This window comes from Thamnophis elegans, chromosome 1 (assembly GCF_009769535.1).
Source record: "Thamnophis elegans isolate rThaEle1 chromosome 1, rThaEle1.pri, whole genome shotgun sequence".
Classification (NCBI taxonomy): Eukaryota; Metazoa; Chordata; class Lepidosauria; order Squamata; family Colubridae; genus Thamnophis; species Thamnophis elegans.
Window position 1 is genome coordinate 68,240,299 of NC_045541.1, and position 23,552 is coordinate 68,263,850.

The window sequence follows — 23,552 nt, forward strand, 5'->3', positions numbered from 1 at the left end:
GAAGCACAGGCATGATTGGAGCCTCCATCTGTTTTGTGAGTTGCCATCGTCCCCTTCACCCTTTCATTTTTCATGAACAAAATGGAAAATAAAATATAAAGCCATGCAGATGAGTCGTGGCAAACTCTGCCCCATGGAAATGTCAATATACATCCCTTCTTTTACATGCCTGGGTTAGAACGTCACTGTGGAGTTTCATATACTATGAAAGGAGATCTTGTTCCTTGCTTGCTGGCAAAAACCAGCCTAGGCCAATTTGCTCGTTTTCTGCTTGAAATTGCCTATCACAGGCTGAGAGTAAACTGGCTTCAGTAACTTGTAATCTTTTTTGCAGCAAGGATATTTCAAGTACCACTTTTTAAAAAACAAAACAAAACATGCTCCTATGAACTTTTTTAACGTGTTTATGTTCTGAAAATCAATTACATAAGTGGACTTCATCAGCTATAGTGGAGATGCTCATTTGTATACATATCAGGGGTGGGATTCAGCCAGTTCACACCACTTCTTGTTAACTTTCTGATCATTTTTGTGAATTGGTTGTTGGAAGAAATCATTAGAACCAGCTGTTAAATTATCTGAATCTCATCACTGCTTATAAGGTCTGTGACTGTAAATCCTCCCTTGAAAGACTTTGCTGGATGTATACTAAAGCTTATAGTTTATTTGTATCAAGTAATATTTTGACAAGAGAAATCTTCACAGAACAACTTAGAGAAAAAATTACAAAGAATTACACTGAAGTCATAAACCGATCATAGGTAAAGTTTTTAGCTCAAGGAGAACCATTCTAATGTAGCAATTAGAGTACTGACCTAAAGATATTTGCCATAAATTCAAATCCCCCACTTGCTTATTTGAATGATCTTGAAATACTCTGCCTTTCTCAGGAGAATACTGGGAGGATGACAATGGCGAAGAAGAAATCACATTCACTAAGCAATGTCTCTTAGAGAAAAGGGTATGAATATTTACATAATCCAAAGGTGGCAATCTAAACATTCATTTTTAAAACCTTGAAAGAGTCTGCAGAAGTAAATCAGGACATTTTAGGTTAAAGACCTATCTGGGAGGCAAACTTTCAGAAGTTCTGCTAAAAACCTCAAATGTCAACAGAGAACTTAAAAATGTAAATGTGTAACCTAAACATGTAAAAGTCAGATTGTCCTGGCACAGAACTTTGATTTTATTGTGCCAACTTCCTGAATTGTGAATGTTAAGTTTTTCATTTTGAACATTTGGTTTGGGACTAATATTTCTGAAGTTCCAGAAATGCAAGGTGGTTCTTGATTGATTTAATGCTTTAGGTAATGAGGCAGAATGGATTTGGATTTTGGATTTTATTAATATTTGTAGGCCGCCCTTTTCCCTGAGGGGACTCAGGGCGGCTCACATAAAATCGGGGAGGGGGAATACAGACGTTAAGATAGAGACATATAATAAAATAGTCAACAACATACATTCATCATTCGGGAGGGGTAACTATCCTTGTCCCCAGGCCTGACGGGCGAGCCAGTTCTTAAATGGGAAGTAAACAGCTTGGTAATGAAATTCAGAGATGACATCAGATCCAGCAGCATTTGTAAACAAGCACAATAGGGGCAGAGAAGGAGATGCTGATAGCTTTTACACCAGAAAGAAGGGGAAACTGGAAGAAACAAGACTGCATCATTTAGCATGGAAGCTTTAAATAAAGGAACCTTCAAGACAGATGTTACTTGAAAGTATCCAGTGCCAAAAAGCTACTGCTGCTGCTCGAAATGTTTAAGAATCCATATTACAGGAATGTGTTGTCAAACATTGGAAGCCTGAGACTATACACTGCACAGCACTAGTAGGGTAGGTGTGACCAAGTTCCCTTCCTAGAAAAATGTGGGCAAATTTTAAATGCACAAGCAGTGCTCTATCTGGGTTCTATGCTCTGCAATGCTAAGATGTTTTATATTTGATACACTGGTCCCATTACTCGGATCTGGATTAGAGAATGCACTAAGCTGTAATTTTATTTTTGCTCCCCCTCCCTTGGATTCCTCTGCAACATTTTTAAGAGTTCACTGAAAACTGCCTTCCAGTTTTTTGAAAGGTTATTCTCACACCTCAGAAAAAAGGGTTTTGTTTTATACAATTTTATACACACACACACACACACACACACACACACACACACACACACAAACATACACACACACACATATTGGAAGTAGTGATCTTCTTCCCATATTTGGGCATACCGGGGGTTGTAAATCTAAATAGATACCTTTCACCCTGGTTTGGCTGATAAGGAGTTGAACTCTGTGGCTCAATGGTTAACACATCTGCCTAAGATGCAATACAGCACAGGTTCGATTCCCAGTAAGGGTATGGCTAGCTGATGAGAGCTAAACAGCTTGAAATAGATCTATACTAGTCTCCCTTTATTTATTTATTAGCACAAATACAACATATATATATATATATATATATATATATATATATATATATATATATATATATATATATATATATATATATATATATATATTTTCTTTAGCGATACCTGAACTTCTTTTGTTATTATGAGGCATTAGAGAATTCTTGTAACTTGCGGGATTCCATGACTGCTCATATGTCCTAAGAGTAAAAAGTGCTGTGGAATAAACCCCTTCATGGTGTCATTATTTGAACTTTATAGAACTTGGGATATTGCATATCAATAGAAATGATCACATTATGCTTAATTCTTGGCCATCTTATAATTACAAAATTTACCCTTAATGGGAAATTTTCCTTCATGGAGGAAAAATAGTAAAATTTATTTCATTTCCTCCAAAATGAAGTGAAATGACTGAAAAGCACGGAAGAAAATCTCTCTATTCTATAAAAAATATTTTGCTGTATTAAATCAGAATATCCCTTAACTGAATAAGTTGGGTAACAAGAAAATGATGTATTTTGGTGCTATGTTCTGCAAAAGATGGAAATTCTTTGGATACAAGCTTCAAATCTTAGCAGATTCTGACCTAAGGCTTTCAACAACCAGATCAAGTTATAGAAATAATGTAGAATATTAAAAATTTGCACAGTCCTTGACTTATTACTATAATTAAACCTGGAAATATGGTTTATACATTGTTGCAGTCATTAAACAGGTCATTTCATGACCGGACCTGATTTTACATTTTTTGTGATGATCATTAAGCGAATACCATGGTTGTTAAACAAATACATTTACCCAATGGATGTTTTTTCCTAGTGAGTGAGAGAAATCAGCAAAAAAAATAAAATGAAAATCAGTGACATGACTACAGGAAGCTGCAAAAGCCATAAATATAAGAATCCTGCAAGCTGCCATGAGGCAGTTGCCAGCACCCAAAATGCAATCATGTGACTGCAGTGTGTGTGATCATTGTTCAATCAGGTCATACGTAGTTTTAGGGAGGATCCAGCGTAATTTTGAACACTTGCAACCCAATCATAGGTCAAGGACTACCTGTACTGTACTTTCCAGATTTCCAGAATGTTAAAACTGATAAAACTTCCTGTGCGTTGAAAACTACTGTATAGAAGTTAAAGTCCAACACATTTAGAGGCCACCAGATGGAAAGGTTATGCTATCCTAACAGACCTCTTTCATAACACTCAGCTGATCATTTAATGTTTGGCAATACTATATTTGCAACTGTGCACACTATTCATTGAAGAGAATGAAACTAATCTTTTCCAGCTGCTACCAACTATCCGTTATCTAAATAGAAAACTTGTTTGATGACTTCTTTCAAGAAAAACAAGGATCTAGAGCTTCTGATTTTGTGCATATTCCATAACTACAAAGTGCATGGCAGAGCCTTACAAATCATTAAGATTCTAAGATGGGTCCTCTGAACTTCCATTTATCTTTATACATCCCAAATAAAGTAAATAAGCAATTATTGCTGATTCTTTTTTTTAACAGAGCATGAGGTCAGATGGAAAGATCCTTAGACTGAAGCAGGCAAGTACGTGCCTATGCTTTTATCTCTTTACTGCACAAGGCTTCTGACTGTATCTTGTTCAAGCCAGAAGGGTGTGTATGTATGTATGTATGTATGTGTGTGTGTGTGTGTGTGTGTATGTATGTATCACATCACATCACAAAAATAATAAATACCTTGCCCTGCATTTCATTTAGTGAAAGCAAAATATCCTGTGAAATTCAATAAGTTACAGTAATAAGCTGGAAACCAGGTTTCTGGTTGTTTTAGGGATGGAAAGCAAGATTCTGTCCCTCGTGGAGTAAAGGAAAGAAAACTTTGGAAATACCTAGGCCCGTGATGGTGAACCTATGGCACACATACCCAAAGTGACACGCAGAGCCATGTCACCTGCCATGTGCAGCGGCGGCTGTTCCTCTTCCGGGTTTCTGTCGCGCATGCATGCGTGATGATCAACCGGACTTCATGCATGCGGCCGTGCCAGAAACTGGAAGAGCTGGTCTCCTGTTTTCAAGTGTGAGCATGCGTGCCAGCCAATTGATCGCCATGTGCGTAGGCGTGCTGGAAACCGGAAGTTCATTTTCAGCAGCTCCTTTTCCAGGTTGCAGCCCAGACGCACGTGCTCGGTGCCAAAAAGGTTAGCCATCACTGACCTAGGCTAAGGCTGCTGAGATAAACATCCAAGAATGAAACTGTTGGGTTCCACACAACTCCAATGTGTGTGCTCTGCCAGGTAGTTAAAAATCTATTCCGCTTTTAAGTTAGTTAAGTACAACAAAAGAAAAAGAGAAAGGAGGCTTTTAACAGGAAGGCAGATTCTTTCTCTTGATTCCTTTTCTCTTTGTTGAAAGAATCAATTTATCAGACTCCCATTATATCAACATCCCTACCCCATATATAACTTTATATAAGCAGCATTTTCTGTGATACAAACCCAAATAGGGGACTGTTATGCTTCAAAGGAAACTCAACTTAGAGGGATCCTGTAGGCATCCTTACCAAGAAGAAAATGAGAGTGGTTGCTATCCAATATTGCCCAATTATATTAAAACGAACAATGCATGCATTCAAGGATTCCACCTCTAAGTAAGCAGTGGTCCTCCTATTTTCAGCAGCAGGATAACAGCATACAGGTGCCTGAGCAAACTATGAGCCAGCAAACACCACTGTTTCCTTTGATCTTAGCAAAACTTGTAAGTGAATCTAGTTTTTCCACAACTGCTTGTAATTCAATGTGAGAGCAAGAGAAACAGTATATTAGCAGGGAGAAAACATTACACTTTTTTTTAGAATTATAAATATGGCTGAAAAACCTCTGGAGAACCACTGCTTTGCTTTTTAAGAGAGGAAGATTCTAAATGGGCACTGCCATCTCAGTAGTGGCACTAGGTAATGATCTCACCTGTACGTCACAGGGAATTAACTAAGCTAACCAAAGATAATTTAATAGGCAGAGGAAGGCACTGATCGTATTAGAGTAATGCTACAGAACTGCACATTGTCAAGCATTATTCAGGCAGAAAATCCAATACATATTTATTTAGAAGCACGGCTCAGAGGAACTTACTTCTGAGCTGCCCTAAGTAGGATATCAATGCAAATCTACCTTTATTATTATTTGAGGGATGCAATTTAAGTTTCCCCCTCGCACTACATTATTCTTGGCAGTCCATGAAAAAACACAGAATTGTCATGATAAATGGGTTGGGTCTTTGGCTGCCTTAGTGTAACTTCAAGCTTGGCAGATGAACAATGTAACTATTATAAAATAGTGAGTCTTGTTTATATTGTTCTGCTTCTGTAACAGAAGTCTGTAATTGTTTCTGGGAGCTGTAGAGAGACGATAAGATAAAATAAGATAAGATGAGGGTAACATCTAGAGGGGAAAGAGTAGGAAACAAGAGCAATTGGATGGTGAAGAGATAACCAAGGGCTGCCTTTGTTATGATATGGCCAAGACTGTACAGAGACAAAGGATAACTTTCGTATGGATAGGCCACTTTGGACATCTGGATCAAACATTTTAGGGATGTGCTGATACAGATACTCCCTGACAGAAATCAAGGTGGGGGAGTTCAAAAGGACCCAAGTACCAGTCCCTGATCATGAAAAGTCCAGGCAGACTTAACAACTGAGTCTACAGACTTTGAGGGGCAGGGAATTTGCTTGCGACCACTAAAAGCAAAGTTTGTACTGTACAACTGCTGGTCTTACTGACCACTGTCACTGACATCAACAAATAAACTGCTGTAAGACTAGGATTAATCAATAAAACCCCATCATATCTATAACTCAAGTTTTGGCTAATTTCTTGGACCTGCTTCACTAAAGGTAAAGGTTCCCCTCGCACCTATGTGCTATTCGTTCCTGACTCTAGGGGTGTGTGCTCATCTCCATTTCAAAGCCAAAGAGCCAGCACTGTCCAAAGACGTCTCTGTGGTCATATGGCCAATATGACTAAACGGCAAAAATGCACGGAATGCTGTTACCTTCCCACCAAAGGTAGTTTCTATTTTTTCTACTTGCATTTTTACAGGCTTTCAAACTGCTAGGTTGGCAGAAGTAATGGGATCTCACTCCGTTACGTGGCACTAGGGATTCGAACCTTCACTAGACATGCAGATATTTTCACTGCCCCTCCCTCCAAGGCTGATCATCTTGAAAGGTCAGGAACAGGTCATCTGAGCAGGGATAAAATTGTACCAATGTGGGACAATATTTGTAGCTCAGGGTTGAAATGAGAGATTCTTGATGCTCTCTCTGAGCTTGGTTGTTTTCTTGCAGAAGTTTCATTACTCAAACTGGGTAATATCATCAGTATTAGTAGGCAGTCGGGTAAATCCTATTCCCTGCTAGTACTGATGATGTTATTGTTACCCAGTTTGAGTTATGAAACATCTGCAAAAAAAAAAATCAACCAAGCTCAGAGAACACCAATGACTCCTCATAAAACAGTCCATTTGGCTTAGATTTATGACTTGTATTCAGTGAAAGTTACATGTATGGCAAATTTAAAATCAAGTCTCAGGCATCTCTCCCTTGCATGTGAATCTACGAAGGGGGTATCACACTTGTATGGTGGTCACACATACAACTATGATTCTACTCAGCTACTGACAGTGGAAAGAAAACACCCCAAATCCCTCAGCCTTGTGCAGTTAATCTGAACACAGATAAGCTTTTGATCTGAAAATATCAGGCAAAATTAACAGAGAGAAGGAACACAAAGTGCTCCAGGAAACTGACATCTGTTTGAATTTAAACTATGAAAGTCTAAAGGGGGTGAACAAAAACAAAAAAACGGTATTCAGTAATTAAGAGTATAAAGATGCTCTTTAGAAATCTACAATTCCCTTACCAATTATGCAGATCCAATATTAGCACAGTCAAGTTCTTCTGCAAACTTCTGAGAGATCTTTAAAAGCTGGAGGGGAAGCACAGTTCAAGCAAAGTTTGAGGCCTGAGACCTCTCCTCTTAATGCCAACCCAGCAAGGGAGGAGACGACCCCTCAGCGCCCACAGCACGGACTCCAGCCATAAGCGGGTTTAGCAAATCCTGTACTCGCTTCCCACCCCTTTTCTGTGACCCTGTTTTATATCCAGAGGGACATCCCAAAATCTGCAGGGGAGGGGCGGAGGTGGGGGAAAGCCAGGCCGTTGTGGACATCCCAGTTCTTCACATTCTCCAACGCGTTATCATCGACACCCGGGAATCTTTCCTTTTAAAACTCGTCCCCTCCTTTCCCCACTCGGGCTATCCTCCCCCACCCCAATTCACCCCCTTCCTCTCCCCGCTTTTTTTCCCCCCCGCCTTAGGGGCAGGGAAAAAGAGACGGCCTCATTTCCCAACTCGAGCAAACCCAACACTCCGCGAGGGGCGAGCGTCAAGATATGGCTGGCAGGGCTCGCCCTCCACCCAAGTCAGCGCAAGCTGGAAGGAGCCGCGGCCGCTGCCACGTGGAAGCCGGAGCCCTGCCTAGTAAGGGAGTGAAGCCATACAAAGAGGGCTTTCGGGCAACCCCCGGTCGCCTACGCTCCCAACCCCCACCCACCCCGCTGCCCCTATTTAAGCCTCCCTTCTAGCCTCGGGTTTCCAAACTGTTCCCCAAGTTCAATCAACTCACTTTCCGCTCCAGCCCTTTGGAGGGCTGAACTGAAGGCGCGCCGATTATCTGCCAACGGGGCTGCCCCGAGCGCGGGCGGGCGGGCGGATCCTCCCCTGCGAGCCACGGAGGAGGCGATTCAATGCTGCCGGAGCCCGTTGGCGTCGCCGCTTCGCTCGCCTGCCAGCTGCGGGGTTCTCTGCTCAACCTGGAGAAAAGAGAAGCGCGTTTCCCACGCGGTGCCCCGGGCAGGAAGTGTTCCTTGCTCGGGTCCAAACGGGAGGAGGGGGGACAGGAATCGAGAGGCTCGCCTGCCTGTGACTTTATAAGGTCATCGGTGCGTGTTTGGGTATCCCCCCCATACACACTAAAAAAAAATAAGAACGTGGAACTTGGGGCGAGATAGCGAGGAGGAGGTGGAAAAAGTACACGGCAAATATGCAGAGAGAGAGAGATGGGCTTATCTTGGAAGGTTGCCCGGTTCGTTCGCCCAGGTATTTCGGCTCTGCTGGCTTTCGGGTTCGGCCGCTTTCGTCCCGTCCTGGCTCAGTGGCCAATAGGGCAACTTCGCTTGGAGGGGAGGGGGAGTCCTCATTTCAGAGGTTGCAACGTCACCTAAAGTTGTGTTGGGCACCCTCACCATAAACGACGGAAACCAGATAAAGGAGAGAAACCGACTTACTTCCCTACTTACCCAAGTTGTTGTCAGCAAATACAAGCACAAGAGGTCTAACAATATAAATATTGCTATTATAACACAGGTGCAGAAATATACGTCCCATGGTGCCGTGATGTGATGGTTACAGGGCCGTGCAAAACATGTTTGGGGATAGTCTTAAGTCTAAGAAACAGAGAAAATAGAAGAAAACACAAAGTATTGTGACCGAGAACAAATAATGCATTAAAGCACATATTTCTATCCATTGATTCAGTTGAGCTAATGCATGCAGTGGACAATAGGTTTCAAAGTGTCATGCTGGGCTGCTTGCCTTTGCTCCAGGATTAAAAAATAAATAAAACATTATGTTTCTCCTTTCCTTCATGCTGTCAGTACAACCACAATGGGGTGCGGAAGGAGCTGACATTAATTCAAAGTATATTTTTCAAGCACTTGCCATATGGTAGTGTGATCAGGATCTCTGCAAGCAGGTGTGCAAGTTGTGCATTGCACGAAAGGGCCATAACACGAGGAGAGGGGGCATCAGAGTGAGTTTTAAGAGTCAATTCTCCATTCTGAACATCAATTATGTGTGCTTGGTTACGTCAGATTTCACTTCTTGCAAAAGGAGTGTTATATATCGGTTCAGAGAAGCTATGTGTATGCATTGCACAATCTGAAACTATCAGTGTTGGTGTGCTTATTGCTGCAATTCCAGGTAGCTCATCCTAACAAATATGAGCTGCATGAAGCCATTTTTCTACAACGCAACAAAACACCCTTCTTTCCATTGGTTCCTGAGTTAGAGCTTATTCCAAACTTCCTGTCTAGTCTTAATCATTGACCTGTTGCCTCAATTTACGAGAGTAGCAAATGCAAGTAATCTTCGCTTAACAATCACAATTGGGACTGACAACTCCTTCCCCAAGTGAAGGAATTATTAAATGTGACTGCACCAGACTTGTAGCATCAGTTCCATCATCGTCATTAAGCAAATCACCTGCAGTTGTTATGTGAAACATCAGATGACTGTGACCTAGGACTTATGTGACTGTGACTTGTGATTTCTCCATTGACTGTTTGTCAGAAGCTGGTGGCAAATGGAATCGTGATTGTGGGACACTGTGACACTCATAAGCTCATGGACCAGTCATAACAGTTACTTTTTCAGCACCATTGTAACTTCAAACAGTCATTAAATAGGGCAGTTGTACCTATAAAACTCTTAAGGGAAGGAGTCATCAAAACAATATTTTGCCAGAGGTGTATTATAAATCAGTGGCAGTCCATAATTTTAAAAAATGAAATGGCTTGCAAGCTATCTCACAGTATAATCCCCCCTACATAGATTTTTCTTGTTTTTCTAGATTCCTTTCTCCTAGAGTCTAGTTAAAAATTGCTTTCCGAGAAAAGAGGATAAGAATGACATATGCCCTGTGACAAAGAATTCTAAGAATATTGCTTGACGTTCTAAGCCACATATATCCACAGCTCCCCACTGTGAGCTCTTGCTGTGAAATTACTGTCCTTTCATCAAACATATTTGCTTAGGTTTCCCCCTCCCTTCTTATGTCTCTGTGGTTTGTGTTCCTCCATCAGTTGTTGTGACATACCCCTCATGAGTGTTCACCCATTCTTGTATCATTTCAAGAACCTTGAAGTTTTGATCCAATGAACTGAAAGACTTTGAAAAAGACAAAAAAGGCACTGAGAAAGACAAAGAGACATTGAAATTCTCTCTCTCTCTCTCCCTCCCTCCCCTTCTCTCTCTCTCCATACATATACATATACATATATGTACATAGATACATACATATTTAAAACCCTTTAAATTTCCTATTCACATTCTTAGGTCCTCGGGTGCATCACAAAGCACACTCTCTAAACTGGTTATCTCTTGAACTTGCCAGACTAGCTAAGGCAGCTGAGCTCACGTCTAGCAAGAATGAGTAAAGAAACAAGAGTCAGGGGAGAGGGGGTGAGATAAATAAACCACTGATATCCATGTGTGGGAAACTACTTGTTGCAACTATGTTAAATATTTGTAAGTAGTTTTAGTAGCACGGTAAAGTTAGGAGAATCATATTACAGGCAGTGATGGGATTCAAATAATTTAACAACCGGTTCTCTGCCCTAAGGATTTCTTCCAACAACCAGTTCACCAAACTGCTCAGAAACCTAACAACCGGTTCCCCCAAAGTGGTGCGAACTGGCAGAATCCCACCACTGATTATAGGCAAATGCAAGTTAAAGCATGGTACAGCCTGAATGACATGTTATTTGGAGACTAAAAGCATTTATGATTGTATGTGTGCCTGAACAGATGGAATAAGCGTTCCGTTATCATAAGACAAGTATAGATATTAAGGCTCTTCAACTGAAGAGGCTGCTAAAATAGGATGTGTCTTAAGGCAGAAGGATAATTCACTAATTGCTTAGCAATATCCCTCAACCACAAATATTATTTCAGAGCTTTACATTTCTGTGCCTATTTAGGGTTCATGCAATGAGCTCAGTTGGAAACTGAACTGAGGAGCCTGCTCAGTGTTGTTTACTCAGTTCGACAAAACTTCATTTTTAAACATTCTTCTCCTCCAGCCATTCTGTGCATCTGATGAAGTGACTGCAGCTCACAAAAGCTCGTGGCTTTTAATTAAATGGATTAGTTGGAAAATGTGCTACCGGACTCCTCCTAATTTCTTGAGAAGACAATACAATTGAGACTTATGACTATTTGGCAAGCTATATGTAACCTGTCTCCTAAGTTACCTGCATGTGCCAACCAACCTCTCTCTTCCACCCTTCCCTCTACTGACCTCACTACAATTTAAATACACTTTATGTATCTGTTGAAGTGAGCTGCAGCTCAAAAAAGCTTGTGTCTTTAAAAAAAATCAGTTAATCATATAGGGTGCCATTAAACTAATACATTGGTGAAGGCTTTCATAGACAGTGTTTCTGGGACAACACTGCCCCACTGCTATAGACTCTGATTTTTTGTTACAAGATGGACTGTGTCAAGTAATTTCGAGATCCTAAAAGAAAATTTGTATCCCACATGAAGTTGCTCTCACCAAGATAGTGAATATATCAGGGCCTCATTTTAGTCAATAAAGGTTAAGAAGATCTTTTCCAAATAAAATGGATATATGACCTTTTACTTAGGCAAAAGTTTCCAACCATCATAGTTTATTATTTGTTTAAACACAATTTTCTAACAGATGTAGCAAATGGGCAGCATATTAAGATCTTGTGGAAGACTGGTGCCTAGTATTAGAAACGCAATCCTAGATAACACATAGAATCAGTATCCCAGTGGTTCAGAAATATCATTTTGGAATGCAAAATCCCCAGATTTGTATTATGTGCCTATGTATTAATAGCCCGAGCAGCAGCAGAAGACAGTAGACATAAATGCATCTTGTCCCTCTTTCCCCAAAAGTAATTGCCTCTCACTAACCCGGTTGCTTAATGCTATTATAGTGGAAACCTCTGAGAGCTGTTTAGATAAGTAGGTCCAGCTGTTTGGCTCATTCTATGACATCTTATCTCCACCATGGTATCCTCAAAGTGTTGTCCAGCAGACTTGTTCCAGGTAGTAATATTTAGCATTTGGTTAGCATTTTACTTGGTTGGATGTAGAAGTGAAATTCTTGCCCATCTGCTCTGATAAATTGTTCAGTACTTACAGATTAACAGAGTTGGAAGGGACCTTATAGGTCATCTAGTCCAATCCCCTGTTCAAGCAGGAGACCCTACACCATTTCTGGCAAATGGCAGTCCAATCTCTTCTTGAAAGTCTCAAGCGATGAAGCCCCCCACAACTTCCGAAGGCAAGTTCTTCCATTGGTTGATTGTTCTCATTCTCAGAAAGCTCCCCCTTATTTCTAGGTTGAATCTCACCTTGGTCAGTTTCCATCCATTATTCCTTGTCTGAGCTTCAGGTGCTTTGGAAAAGAGCTCCCCCCCTCCTCTCTGTGGCAGCCTCTTAAATATTGGAACACTGCTATCATGTCTCCCCTGGTCCTTCTCTTCACTAGACTAGCCATGTCCAGTTCCTGTAACTGCTTTCATATGTTTTAGTCTCCAGTCCCCTAATCATCCTGGATACTCTCCTCTGCATTCTTTCTAGAGTCTCAACATTTTTTTTATAGTGTGGTGACCAAAACTGGATGTAGTACTCTAGGTGTGGTCTTACTAGGACTTTATAGAGTGGTATTAGTACCTCATTTGATCTTGATTGTATCCCTCTGTTAATGCAATTTAGGGTTGCATTGGCTTTTTTGGCTGCCTGCTGGCTCATTATTTAGCTGGTTGTCCACTAAGACTCCAAGATCCCTCTCACAGTCACTGCTATTAAGCCTGGTCTCACCAGAAGGAAGGGAGGGAGTGTACTGGGAGAGAGGAGTGGTAGAGGGGGAGGAGAAGTAGGGTAGAGGGGAATGTTGGAGGGAAGATGGAAAGTTGGAGGGGGGTGAAAGAAAGGGTGTATGGAGGGTCGAAGAGCTACATTGGGTTTCTATTTTTGGGGGTATTGTTGACAAGAGGAATGGCTGTGTTTATTGTTTAATGTTATATGGCCCCGGTTATGCACAGTATATATGTGACTGTACGAAATGAAAATGGAAAATAAAAACACATTTACAAAAAAAAAAAAGCCTGGTCTCACTCAGTTTGTATGTGTACTTTTGTTTTTTTCTTACCTATGTGTAGGGCTTTGCTTTTCTCTACATTGAATTTCATTTTGTGAGATAGGGCCCAGTGTTCAAGTCTGTCAAGATTCATCTTCTAGGATGTTAGCTATTCCTGCCAGCTTAGTATCATCTGCAAATTTGGTAAGTTCCCATTCTATTCCCTCATCTAAGTCGTTTATGAAGACATTGAAGAGTACTGGGCCTAAGACGGTACCCCTCTGTTTACTTCTCTCCATGTAGACTTAGACCCATTAAGGACTACTCATTGAGTATAGTTTGTCAGCCAATTGCAAATTCATCTGGTGATGAAGCCCACTTTTTTCTAACTTACGAAGAAGTAGGTTGTGGTCTACTTTGTTGAATGTCTTGCTGAAGTCTAAGTATATTATGTCCATAGTATTTCACTGGTCTACTAATTTACTCATTATGTTGAAGAACGAAATAAGATTGGTTTGGCATGATCTGTTTTTAACAAACCCGTGCTGGCTGCTAGTTATTACTTTATTCATTTCTAGGTTTGAAACTTTCTAGGTTTGAAACTTTGAGAAGGTTTCTTGTATCTAATCAGAATTTAACTGTTATTGAAGACTTTCTAGATGGGTATCAAAAAGCATTTCCTAGTCATATATGGATTGTTGGTTTCAATTGGCAAGGCTTGAAAAAGAAGATAAATGCTTGAGTCAATCTGTTCTGCTATATGCAGTCTTAATCATTTGGCTTACAAAAGCTGGCAGAAGAATTTGGCTGGCTGGTTGAAAAGATAGGGGGTTGTTATCTAAACAGGAGCAGGGGGTTATGAAAAGCGATAGTACAGTCTCTTCAGATAAAGATTTCCCTGAACTCAGGTATAAAAGGCAAGCAACCAGTTGCTTTCCAGATAAAATGCTGAGATGATGACAGGCAATCAGCTTCAGACATCTTGGAGAAATTATCTATGGATGATGACCATTCACTCATGTTCTGGAGGTAAGGTAAGGTAAGGATTCTAGACTGAAGTAGTCTTACTTGACCTGATTGGGAAGGAAGATGAGGTAATTGCCATCTTGCTAGGACACTTGTATCTCTCTCCAGTTTGTGTATAATATTATTAATGAAAATAAATTATTTAAATAAAAAATTTTTTTGCACTAGCTATGAATGGTACAAGTTGGTGGCTGTGATGAGTTCACACTGGGTATATGCTGATTCCAAAAACTGAAAATGTAGAGATTATAGTCTAATCTCTATATGAAGCTGCTAGCTGAGATCACCAGAATCAAAGGAGGGTTCCTACCAGTTCAGACCAGTTCAGCCAAACCGGTAGTAACTTGGTGGCCTGGGTCACTGCCACGCCCCCAAACCGGCTCTCCTAGGGGCCACTATCTTGTTTTTCAGTTCTGCGCATGTGCAGAACAATTTTCAGTGGAAATTTTTTTTTCATTTGTTAAGGTTTTGCACATGCGCAGACCTTTTTATTTGCAAATGCACACGCACGTGTAGCACGCATCTGGTGTGTGCGTGAGCAAAGCAGCGCCCGTGTGCAACATTTTTGAGGCACCAAACTGGCAGCAATGCTGACAGCAACCAACCCCTGACCAGAATAGTACAGTATAGAAAAATGTACTTGTTGGATCACTGTTGAAGGCTATGAAAATTTGATGAGGAGTCCACACATTGGTGGTAGAGCTGTGACCTAATCACAATACAAGGATTTATATATTTTAGAGTACTCTCGTGTACTTCACCTGGGTTTACTTTTGAGAACATTCAAATTGAATCTGATTCGAAGTATAGTGGTGGCTTGGTACCAAAATCATTCCTGGTTTTAAAGGAATTGCTTGATTTCCATTATGCTTCCAGTCAGAGTTATTGTTAATGTTATGGCACTGTTATGTTTGAGGGAATGTCTTTCCCTATGTCTTCCCTTGCCTGAGTATTAATATTTGCTAAGGAACTGCTTCCTCTGTTAGGGGTAAAAGTTGTCTACAATGTGGGGATGCATTTATTTGTTTAAAGCATTTATAATAGTCACCCATCTTATAACAACTCTGGGCAGCTCCCAGAAGTGAGAATATGGCCACCCAAAAAGCTAACAGTCCAGAAGTCAGATTGCTTACATTTTTGACGGAAGTTCGAGGTTTTTATTGTGCTGTTTTTTAAATAGATGTAAAATAGAATAGAATAAATAGAATAAATTGTTTATTGGTTGATTGTTTTAATGACTGCTTTTATTGCCTTATGATTACTCAGATAAGGAGATGATGGTATATATACTCCAGTAGTATTCAAACACATTATAAAAACATTTTTGATTAGAGATAATGCTGGTACATTTAGAAAGCTTCACAGTGTAGGATATAGCTAGCAAATTCAGTGTATGTGTTACTCAAGTGTTTCTGAACAGCTGGGTTTGCACCACAAATTTAGATATCATTAGCTTAAGTATAATTTTGTCCATCTACAATCATTTCTGCAATTATGAACACACTGAGCTTATGAACAACATCATAGGCTGGGTTCAGGCAACTTGCCAAGTTGAAATGTGTTTAGCTTCAGTTAGAGTCAGAGGTGGGTTTCTACCGGTTCGCACCAGTTCGGTAGAACCGGTTCGTCAAATCTACCGAACCGGTTAGAAGAGGTTCCACAGTGGACCGGAAAGCAGGCCACACCTACAGAAGATGTTCCAAAAATTTTTGAAACCCACCACTGGTTAGAGTTAACAAATGGCTTGTCTTATCTAGGCATTTATTTGCTTTTCCTATCACTTAAGCTTATAACTTGGGAACTTGTGACTGCTGAACTACAATAATCCTCATCTCTGACCCAGGGGTGGGTTTCAATTTTTTTTTACTACTGGTTCTGTGGATGTGGCTGGGGGGGGGGGCATGTAACTGAGTGGGCATGACCAACGTTGCATCACTTATGCGCACTCAGTCACAACCTAGCCACACCCACAGAACCAGCAAAAAATTCTGTTTTGCCATCTGGGAGGCTGGCAAAGAAGCCTTGCTTTCCCGGCCCAGGGTTTACTTCCCTTACTACTCACCGCCGCCACCCCTGCTGGATGGAGTGTTGGAGGCCAGGCCAGTCCTAGCTGCCCACCCACTCATCCGTTGCTTTCCCGCCCGCCCGCTGACTAGGAGAAGCCCAGGCTGCTCTCTGGAGGAGAGGGGGTGCAAGTGGGGCGAGATGGGAGGTGCCCCACCAGCAGAGGCTCTGCATGGATGGCGAGGGAAGGGTGCAGTGGCAGGGGAGGCTGCCCATCCCCCAAGCTGGCTCTCGGAAGAAGAAGGTAGGGATACCAGCCCAGACCTAACTTCCCTTACAGCTCACCACCATCGCCCATGCCAGATGGAGTGTTCAAGGCCAGGCCCGTCACAGCCAGCCACCCACCCACTCGCAACTTTCCCTGCCAGGCGGGGCCCATGCTGCAGCTGGCTGGGAGGGGGTGCAACATGTGGGAGGCTCCCTGCAGTTCCTTGGCTCATCTGGGCTGCAGCTGAGCCCGCTGCCCTCTCCTGCTGCTACCACTGCCCTCTCCTGCTGCCACCCTCTTCTTCAGCTGCCACCCTCTCCAGCATGTGAAGCTCGCCGGGCTGAAATGGCGATGGCTTCAGGAGACGCTGGCCGGTGGGGAGGGGGACTAGACTAGCGTGAATGCTTACTTGTGTGTAGGTAGGAGTGGCAGTTCTGTGGATTCACATGGCGAAGGCAAGGCAGAGCGAGTGTCAGAGCGGACCAGTTTGGGGGCATCTACTGGTTTGGCAACCCATGCCCACTTTCCACTACCTGCTCACCCAAACTGGTCCGAACAGGGAGGAACCCCCCTCTGACCACTGATGAGATGAAAATTGACATTAAACCAATGGGAATAATTTTGGATAAAGCATTTTCTCTCTCAACCCATCCTACCTTCACAAGTTTGAGAAAACTAGAAGCTAGCACATTGTCTACTGTGTCGAACCTCTTGAATGAAAGGCAAAATATAAATCTAATAAACATTTTCCCATCTCTCCTTTCACAGAGTGTCATTTTAAAGTTGTCAATCCAGTCCTGCAGTTTTAACAGTGACATTGATGTTTTAATGTTGTTTTTGAGTAATTTGATTGTTTTGTTTAACTGTTCGATCAAGGATTCCTACCGTTTTGCCATCATACCTCCCTTCAGTGTAATCTTAATGTACACACCTTCCCTGAAAATCCAAAAACCAAATGAATACAAATGAACAAGAAAAACAATAGTTAAACTATTTTCAACAAAGACATTTAAAAAAAATCTTCACACCTCCTCTGGCCTCTAATTGCACCTCCCCAAGGCAGGCATACCTCACATACCTCACAATTTGAGAAATCCTGAGTTAACCCCATCCCCTTATCAATGTTGCTTTGAGATTTATGAATAGCATACGATGATGCACAGTTAATTGGTTGTGGGGGGGAACTATCCTTCCAATACCCCTAGTTTACCATAGCTAGGTTACTACCCCCATTTTTTAACCTGGCACCTATCCACCATACAGGCAGCTGCCTCTCATTTACATTTCTTTTATTCATGACAATGTATGTGAGATTGTGTCAGAAGCAACATATCCATAGTCTTTCGCACAATGCAAAAATATAACTCGTTGCAGATAATTTCAGTGTACCAGGTATAGATCCAGTGGTGGGTTCCGGATTCCGTTCCAATCGGTATGGTTGGAACGGGCCTGGCGTCATCCACATGGACGCGCACAGCGCGCGCATGCATCGTACCTGCCTGCGACACCTCTGCAAGCCTCCTTGACGCTCCAGCTGCTCGGTGGAGCATCGCGCATGTGCCATACATGCCATGCGTGTGCACAGAAGTGCCAAAGGCTTAAAGGATAGGTAAGGAGCGAGGGTGGGCAGGTGAGCCCTCCAAAGCACTGTACTGGAACGGTACCTGGTGCTCCGGGCAGGCTCCGATACGCCCATACTGGGGTGTACCGCCTGCAACCCACCACTGAGACGATCCTGCCTGCCCTTGTATTGGCCAAGCTGCCCATTAAAGATGTCAGCATAGTCCTTGAGGACTGCTGCTACATCAGGGGCAGTCCCACCACACAGTGCACTCCTGTCAGGGATAACCCTAAAGGAGAGAACCAATCAAGGCCCAGGATTGAGGGAAGCAGTTTTAAAACAATGAGGGCTGGGAGGACTGCACACTGGCTCCCATAGGAAACCCGCACCCCCATAGCACCCCAGGGTGTAATATTCGACCCCTGTAGTCCCTTAAGATTGCGTCCGCTGGAGAAAGCTGGGACTTAGACACACGGGGGGCAAAGTTTTGTGAATGTAGCCAGGAGAGGAGGGAGCGAGAGCAACATGAAAAGTGCCTTCATCCATAGAAGAAAATACTGTGCTAAATAAGGAAGATCTGACTGCTGAGCATAAGTAATTATGAAATAATCCTCTCTCTCACTGAATTGAATAGGGGCAGCATCTCAGCTGATTATTTAAAAGACAGGGTTGGAGACTTACAGGTGGTTAATGAGTGAAGGAATACAAAGCAGGAACTGCATGCACTTGAATATAGAACAAGCATTTTGATGGTTAAGGTCAATGGGTGGACACCAGTGGTTGGTTCCTACCGATTTGGACTGAGTCTCCTGAACCGGTTCTTTGTTCCCTTGAAAGGGGGCCGCCCACCCGCCACTGGGTTATACTTTATTTCAGCTTCTGAAGCCCAGCTGATCCAGGGTGACAGCTTGAATTGCTGCTCCTCAGCTGTTTTCCTTTTTTTCTCAGTATTTTTCGTTCAATTGTACACTCACCGAACCGGTAGTAACACCGGTAGGAACAAACCACTGGACGACACAGAATGGCAATGCCACAAAAGGTGAAAAAGCCTGAGATATATGGCTCTAAGCTTAATTGATCTGTAAACCTTGCATATAGAACTTGAGCCATACGTTCAGCTTTACCCTTTGTGGAAAAAACATGGATTTGCCTTCCATTTAGAAGTCGTGGCAGAGGAAATTAGTTCCTATTAAGCCCCTGATAAAGGAAATGCAGGTTTTTACTGCTAACATGACAATGGCAAGCGTAAAGCTAAGGCTGACAGATTTGGGATCAACAGTAATGCAGATTAAAATTTTGGAAGCAACAGAAGGGGACAGACTGAGCCACGGTCTCCCTCTGAATGTGTGAGGTTTATACTCTTAGATTAATAGGCCACCATGAGGAATGGACCTGGAGGGGGAGGAATGTAAATAAGGAAGCCATCAAATAGGAGGCAAAACCTAAATGGGAAAATACAAAGCATTACATGTGTGAGAAACTAGAAAGAAAAATTCGCCTGATGACACCCCAGCCTGTTCAAGAAACATATTAGATTCTTGCGCATATTCCCCAAAAGGAATATCTATAATCTGAAAGACATCTTGCCCCTACTGCAGGAAAGGACCTTTCCCCGCTTGTATCTAACAATAGCACACACATGCCCTGGCATCATTTTCTACTGTGTCCTCTTGATGTCACCTTCACCTGGTCCCCAGCCCACAAGATGATGATCTTAAGCTTTCCTGAGCCATACTAAAATACTGCTTTCCCTTAAGCTAACCATGTTCAGTGGACAACTATGAGATATACGGTAGTTTGCTTTGTTACCCATTAATTTGGAGGAAGTCAGATGACTGCTGGGCCTTGAAAAGAGAGACGGTAGAGAGCAAGATAGGGATTGGCAATGAGGATGGCAAATTTCATGCCAGAGTCTTCTGCTAATTCAAATGGTTGTAAGCACTTCAGGCCAGCAATGGTGAGAAAATCTTTAGAGGTGCAGATGAGAAGTTAGTTTGTTCTACAGCACAGGGACGTGGTGGCTCAGTGGCTAAGACGCTGAGCTTATCGATCAAAAAGATCGTGGTTTGAATCCCTAGTGCCGCGTTACAGAGTGAGCTCCTGTTACTTGTCCCAGCTTCTGCCAATCTAGCAGTTCAAAAGCATGTAAAAATGCAAGTAGAAAAATAGGGACCACCTTTAGTGGGAAGGTGACAACGTTCAGTGTGCCTTCAGCGTTTAGTCATGCCGGCCACATGACCACGGACAGAGGTGGCTCTTTGGCTTTGAAACAGAGATGAGCACCGCCCCCTAGAGTCAGGAATGACTAGCACATATGTTGAGGGGAACCTTTACCTTTACCTTACAGCATAGGATGAGTTTATACAGGCCAACATGAAACCAGGACCTGCATGATCTGGTCAGAAAATTGAATATGTATTTTTATTGTATTTTTAATTTGTAAAGTACTTATAAAATATATTTATGGAAGATTTATGATATATAAAACAGTAGTGGGTCTATTGGCAAACATCTGAATGAAAGTCTATTTTTGACTCCTAACAATTGGAGTACAGGTAGTCCTCAACTTACGAATGCAATTGAGTCCAAAATTTAAGTTGCTTAGCAAGACAAGTTAATTTTGCCCCATTTTTATGACTTTGCCATAGTTGTTAAGTCAATCGCTGCTGTCGTTAAGTTAGTAACATGATTGTTAAGTGAATCTGGCTTCCCTATTGACTTCGCTTGTCAGAAGGTCCCAAAAGGTGATCCCATGACGCTGGGACACTGCAACCGTCATAAACACATGCCAGGTGCCAAGCATCTGAATTTTGATCACATGGCCACAGGGATGCTGCAACTCATAAATGGGAAAAAAGGTCATAAGTCACATTTTTCTGGTGCTGTTAACTTCAAACACTTCAATTCTCCAAGATTCTCCAAGATTCAAACAGTTACCAAACAAATGATTGTAATTCAAGGTCTACTGTAGTACCTTCCTCTCAGGGAAATGAAACTGAAGAATAGAAGTGAACTATTATGAATCAAATCTCACGTCTTATTTGAAACATGCATTGGTTCCATTTCTCTTTCCTCCTCCCACTTTTGCCCAATCATGGAATCCTGTGAATGTCTTGCAATTTTGCTGTTGCCGCTGTGTCTTAAACTCTGGTTGCTCTCCCCAGCCCCTGCAGGGGGCATACAGGGATCCATGAAAGCAACTGCAGCATAGCATCCTGCCCCGGGTAGAAATAAAACCACAAGCAAGTGTTGCCAAATAATTTCCAGCAGGTGGTTTTAAATAACTTCTAATTGCTTTAAGCAGCTCTAATTGAATAAATCACCCTCTGGCTAAGTACCGCTATTTAATTAGAAAAGGTAGAGCGAATCTAAAAGAAATCTAAAGGGCCCAATTATGAACCATACTCATTAAAAAATTAGCCATACCTTAAAATTTGTTTGTTTGTTTGCTAAAAGTGGTGCTCAAGTCTTTGTTGACCACTGACCCCTGCTGGCCAAAAGCTGTACCAGTGTGCTTAGCTGGATGTCTAAGGGTTTTGGGTTCAGAAATCTACTCAGTTTTCTTTAAAAAAAAAAAAAAAAGCTGTGAGTGCTGACACAGAATGGCAACAATGATGCTGAAGGACAAAATAGCAATAATTTGCCCGTGGAATTAAGTGCCAAATAGATGGGTAGCAAATATTGAAACCGAGGCTTTCTGCTTCCATAGAACCTCAAAGCTGGGGGAGGGGGGGGGAGGCAAACGGTCCTTCTGCCTTTGCCAGCCAACTCATTTCTCTTACTCCCAAGTCAATGCTTACCAGCTCAATTCACCCCTTAAAAAGTACCAGTCACGAAGTTTTGTTTCACACTTGGGTCTGTGTGCATGTGCACCCATCTTTTTTCCCCCTTCCGTTTTTCCATGGTCTCCTTCACCCAGACCTCTTTCACTGAATTTTCTATTTAATTGCATTGATTTTTTTTAATTCATGGTTTTATTTCTATTTTTCCTTCCCTCCCTCAAATGCACGCACCATCCTGGACCAACCCACGCTTTTTCACCTTCCTCCCATGGCCTCCATCTGTTTCTCCCCCCCCCCCTTTCACATTTTTCTCCTACAAGCCACAACAGGCATAATTTAGCCTCCACAACCCACAAATATGCTGTGAAATTCAAAGGAAAGTGGGTGTGTGCATTAAGGATCCAGAAAGGCGCACCAAGCAGGCAAAGAATAATTGCTGTTCTGAGAGACCATTTTTAAAAATATCCCTCTATGGCAGAGTGGGGGGGAGAGAGATTGCATAGTGATCCCCATGGCAGTCTTCTGAAAGCACCTATATGTTCACAAATGTCACACTAGAGACTGCAGCACCCAGAACAATGCAGAAACACAGAGGCATTCTTCAACAGAGATTGAATTACCGAGTGCATTTGAGGCAAAAAGCTATTTGGAAAGCAACTACGTGCTGCACCTTATTTCCAGCAAAATTAAGAGCACGTGAAGAGAAATAGGATCTCTGCTTCAAATTACAGAGAAATGATTTGTACCCTCCAATAAAAAGCTACTAGGATATAACAAAAAATTGCTGGTTCAGTAATCAAACAAGAACAGCAGCAATATTTTAGCCAAGAAGCTAATAATTTCAGTAATCTTTCTTTGAAGAAGTGGTTGAATCAGAAGTCACTTATCAAATAGTCTGCAATTCTCCAAGATACACTGCTCGGTCTTTGCCTGGTGTCCATTAAGAGTCCCACATATGGGGGCTCCTAGTTCCTGAAATCTGTAAACCAACCAAGCAATCCTGGGGCCTTCAAAGTTGCAGACTCTAGTTCCCCCTTCCGATTATCTATTGCAACTGCAGCCAGTTTTATCAATGAGCCCAAAGACAGGAAACACTCAGCTCACATCAATTATTTAAACATTAACAATTACGCTATCAGGCATTATCATATAGGCCAGCATGTTTACTGCTCTTGTTCCTTTTCCTTTGTGGAAAAATCTGCTTTTGAAGCATCTCATATTTGAAATTTGGAGAAAGGGAAGATTCTACCTCTCCCCCTTCCTGACATTGGCTGGTAAATTGGATTGTTTTCCTCCCATTTAGCTTGGCTGACTACTTAGATTAGCTCAGAGATAGTTGTGTCATGTGATGAACCACTCCCATTCCCCATGGAAGTGAGTTAAATGGTTCTGTGTGCTGCAGGAGTAAAACTATTAGAAATGCCCTAATATCCCTCTGCTGTTATGTTTCTAAACCGGGATTTTCTTGAATGTTGGACTTCAATTTCAACTTCCAGAATTCCAGCAATGATCATATTGGCTGGGGGGATTCTGGGAGTTGAATTTCACTTTTCTCAGAGTTGCCTAGAC

At 42.0% G+C, this 23,552-nt stretch overlaps 2 protein-coding genes across 7 annotated transcripts in view; one reads left to right on the forward strand and one right to left on the reverse strand.

Moving 5' to 3' along the window:
- The window catches only part of SLC43A1 (solute carrier family 43 member 1), a 43,614-nt gene extending 35,033 nt beyond the window's left edge, over nucleotides 1–8,581 (reverse strand). The window contains exons 1-2 of one of the 3 annotated variants that reach the window (XM_032218982.1): nucleotides 8,075–8,581; nucleotides 7,309–7,374 (exon numbers count right to left, since the gene is read on the reverse strand). The gene's annotated coding sequence lies outside the window, so the exon portion shown is untranslated. Of the gene's footprint in view, nucleotides 1–7,308; nucleotides 7,706–8,074 lie in introns of those variants that run through there. The other 2 variants (XM_032218992.1, XM_032218974.1) reach the window with 2 other exon arrangements.
- Nucleotides 8,582–14,290: 5,709 nt separating this feature from the next.
- SMTNL1 (smoothelin like 1) overlaps nucleotides 14,291–23,552 on the forward strand; it is a 58,494-nt gene continuing 49,232 nt past the window's right edge. For 2 of the 4 annotated variants that reach the window (XM_032219004.1, XM_032219036.1), the window contains exon 1: nucleotides 14,291–14,371. The gene's annotated coding sequence lies outside the window, so the exon portion shown is untranslated. Of the gene's footprint in view, nucleotides 14,382–23,552 lie in introns of all 4 variants that reach the window. The other 2 variants (XM_032219012.1, XM_032219019.1) reach the window with 2 other exon arrangements.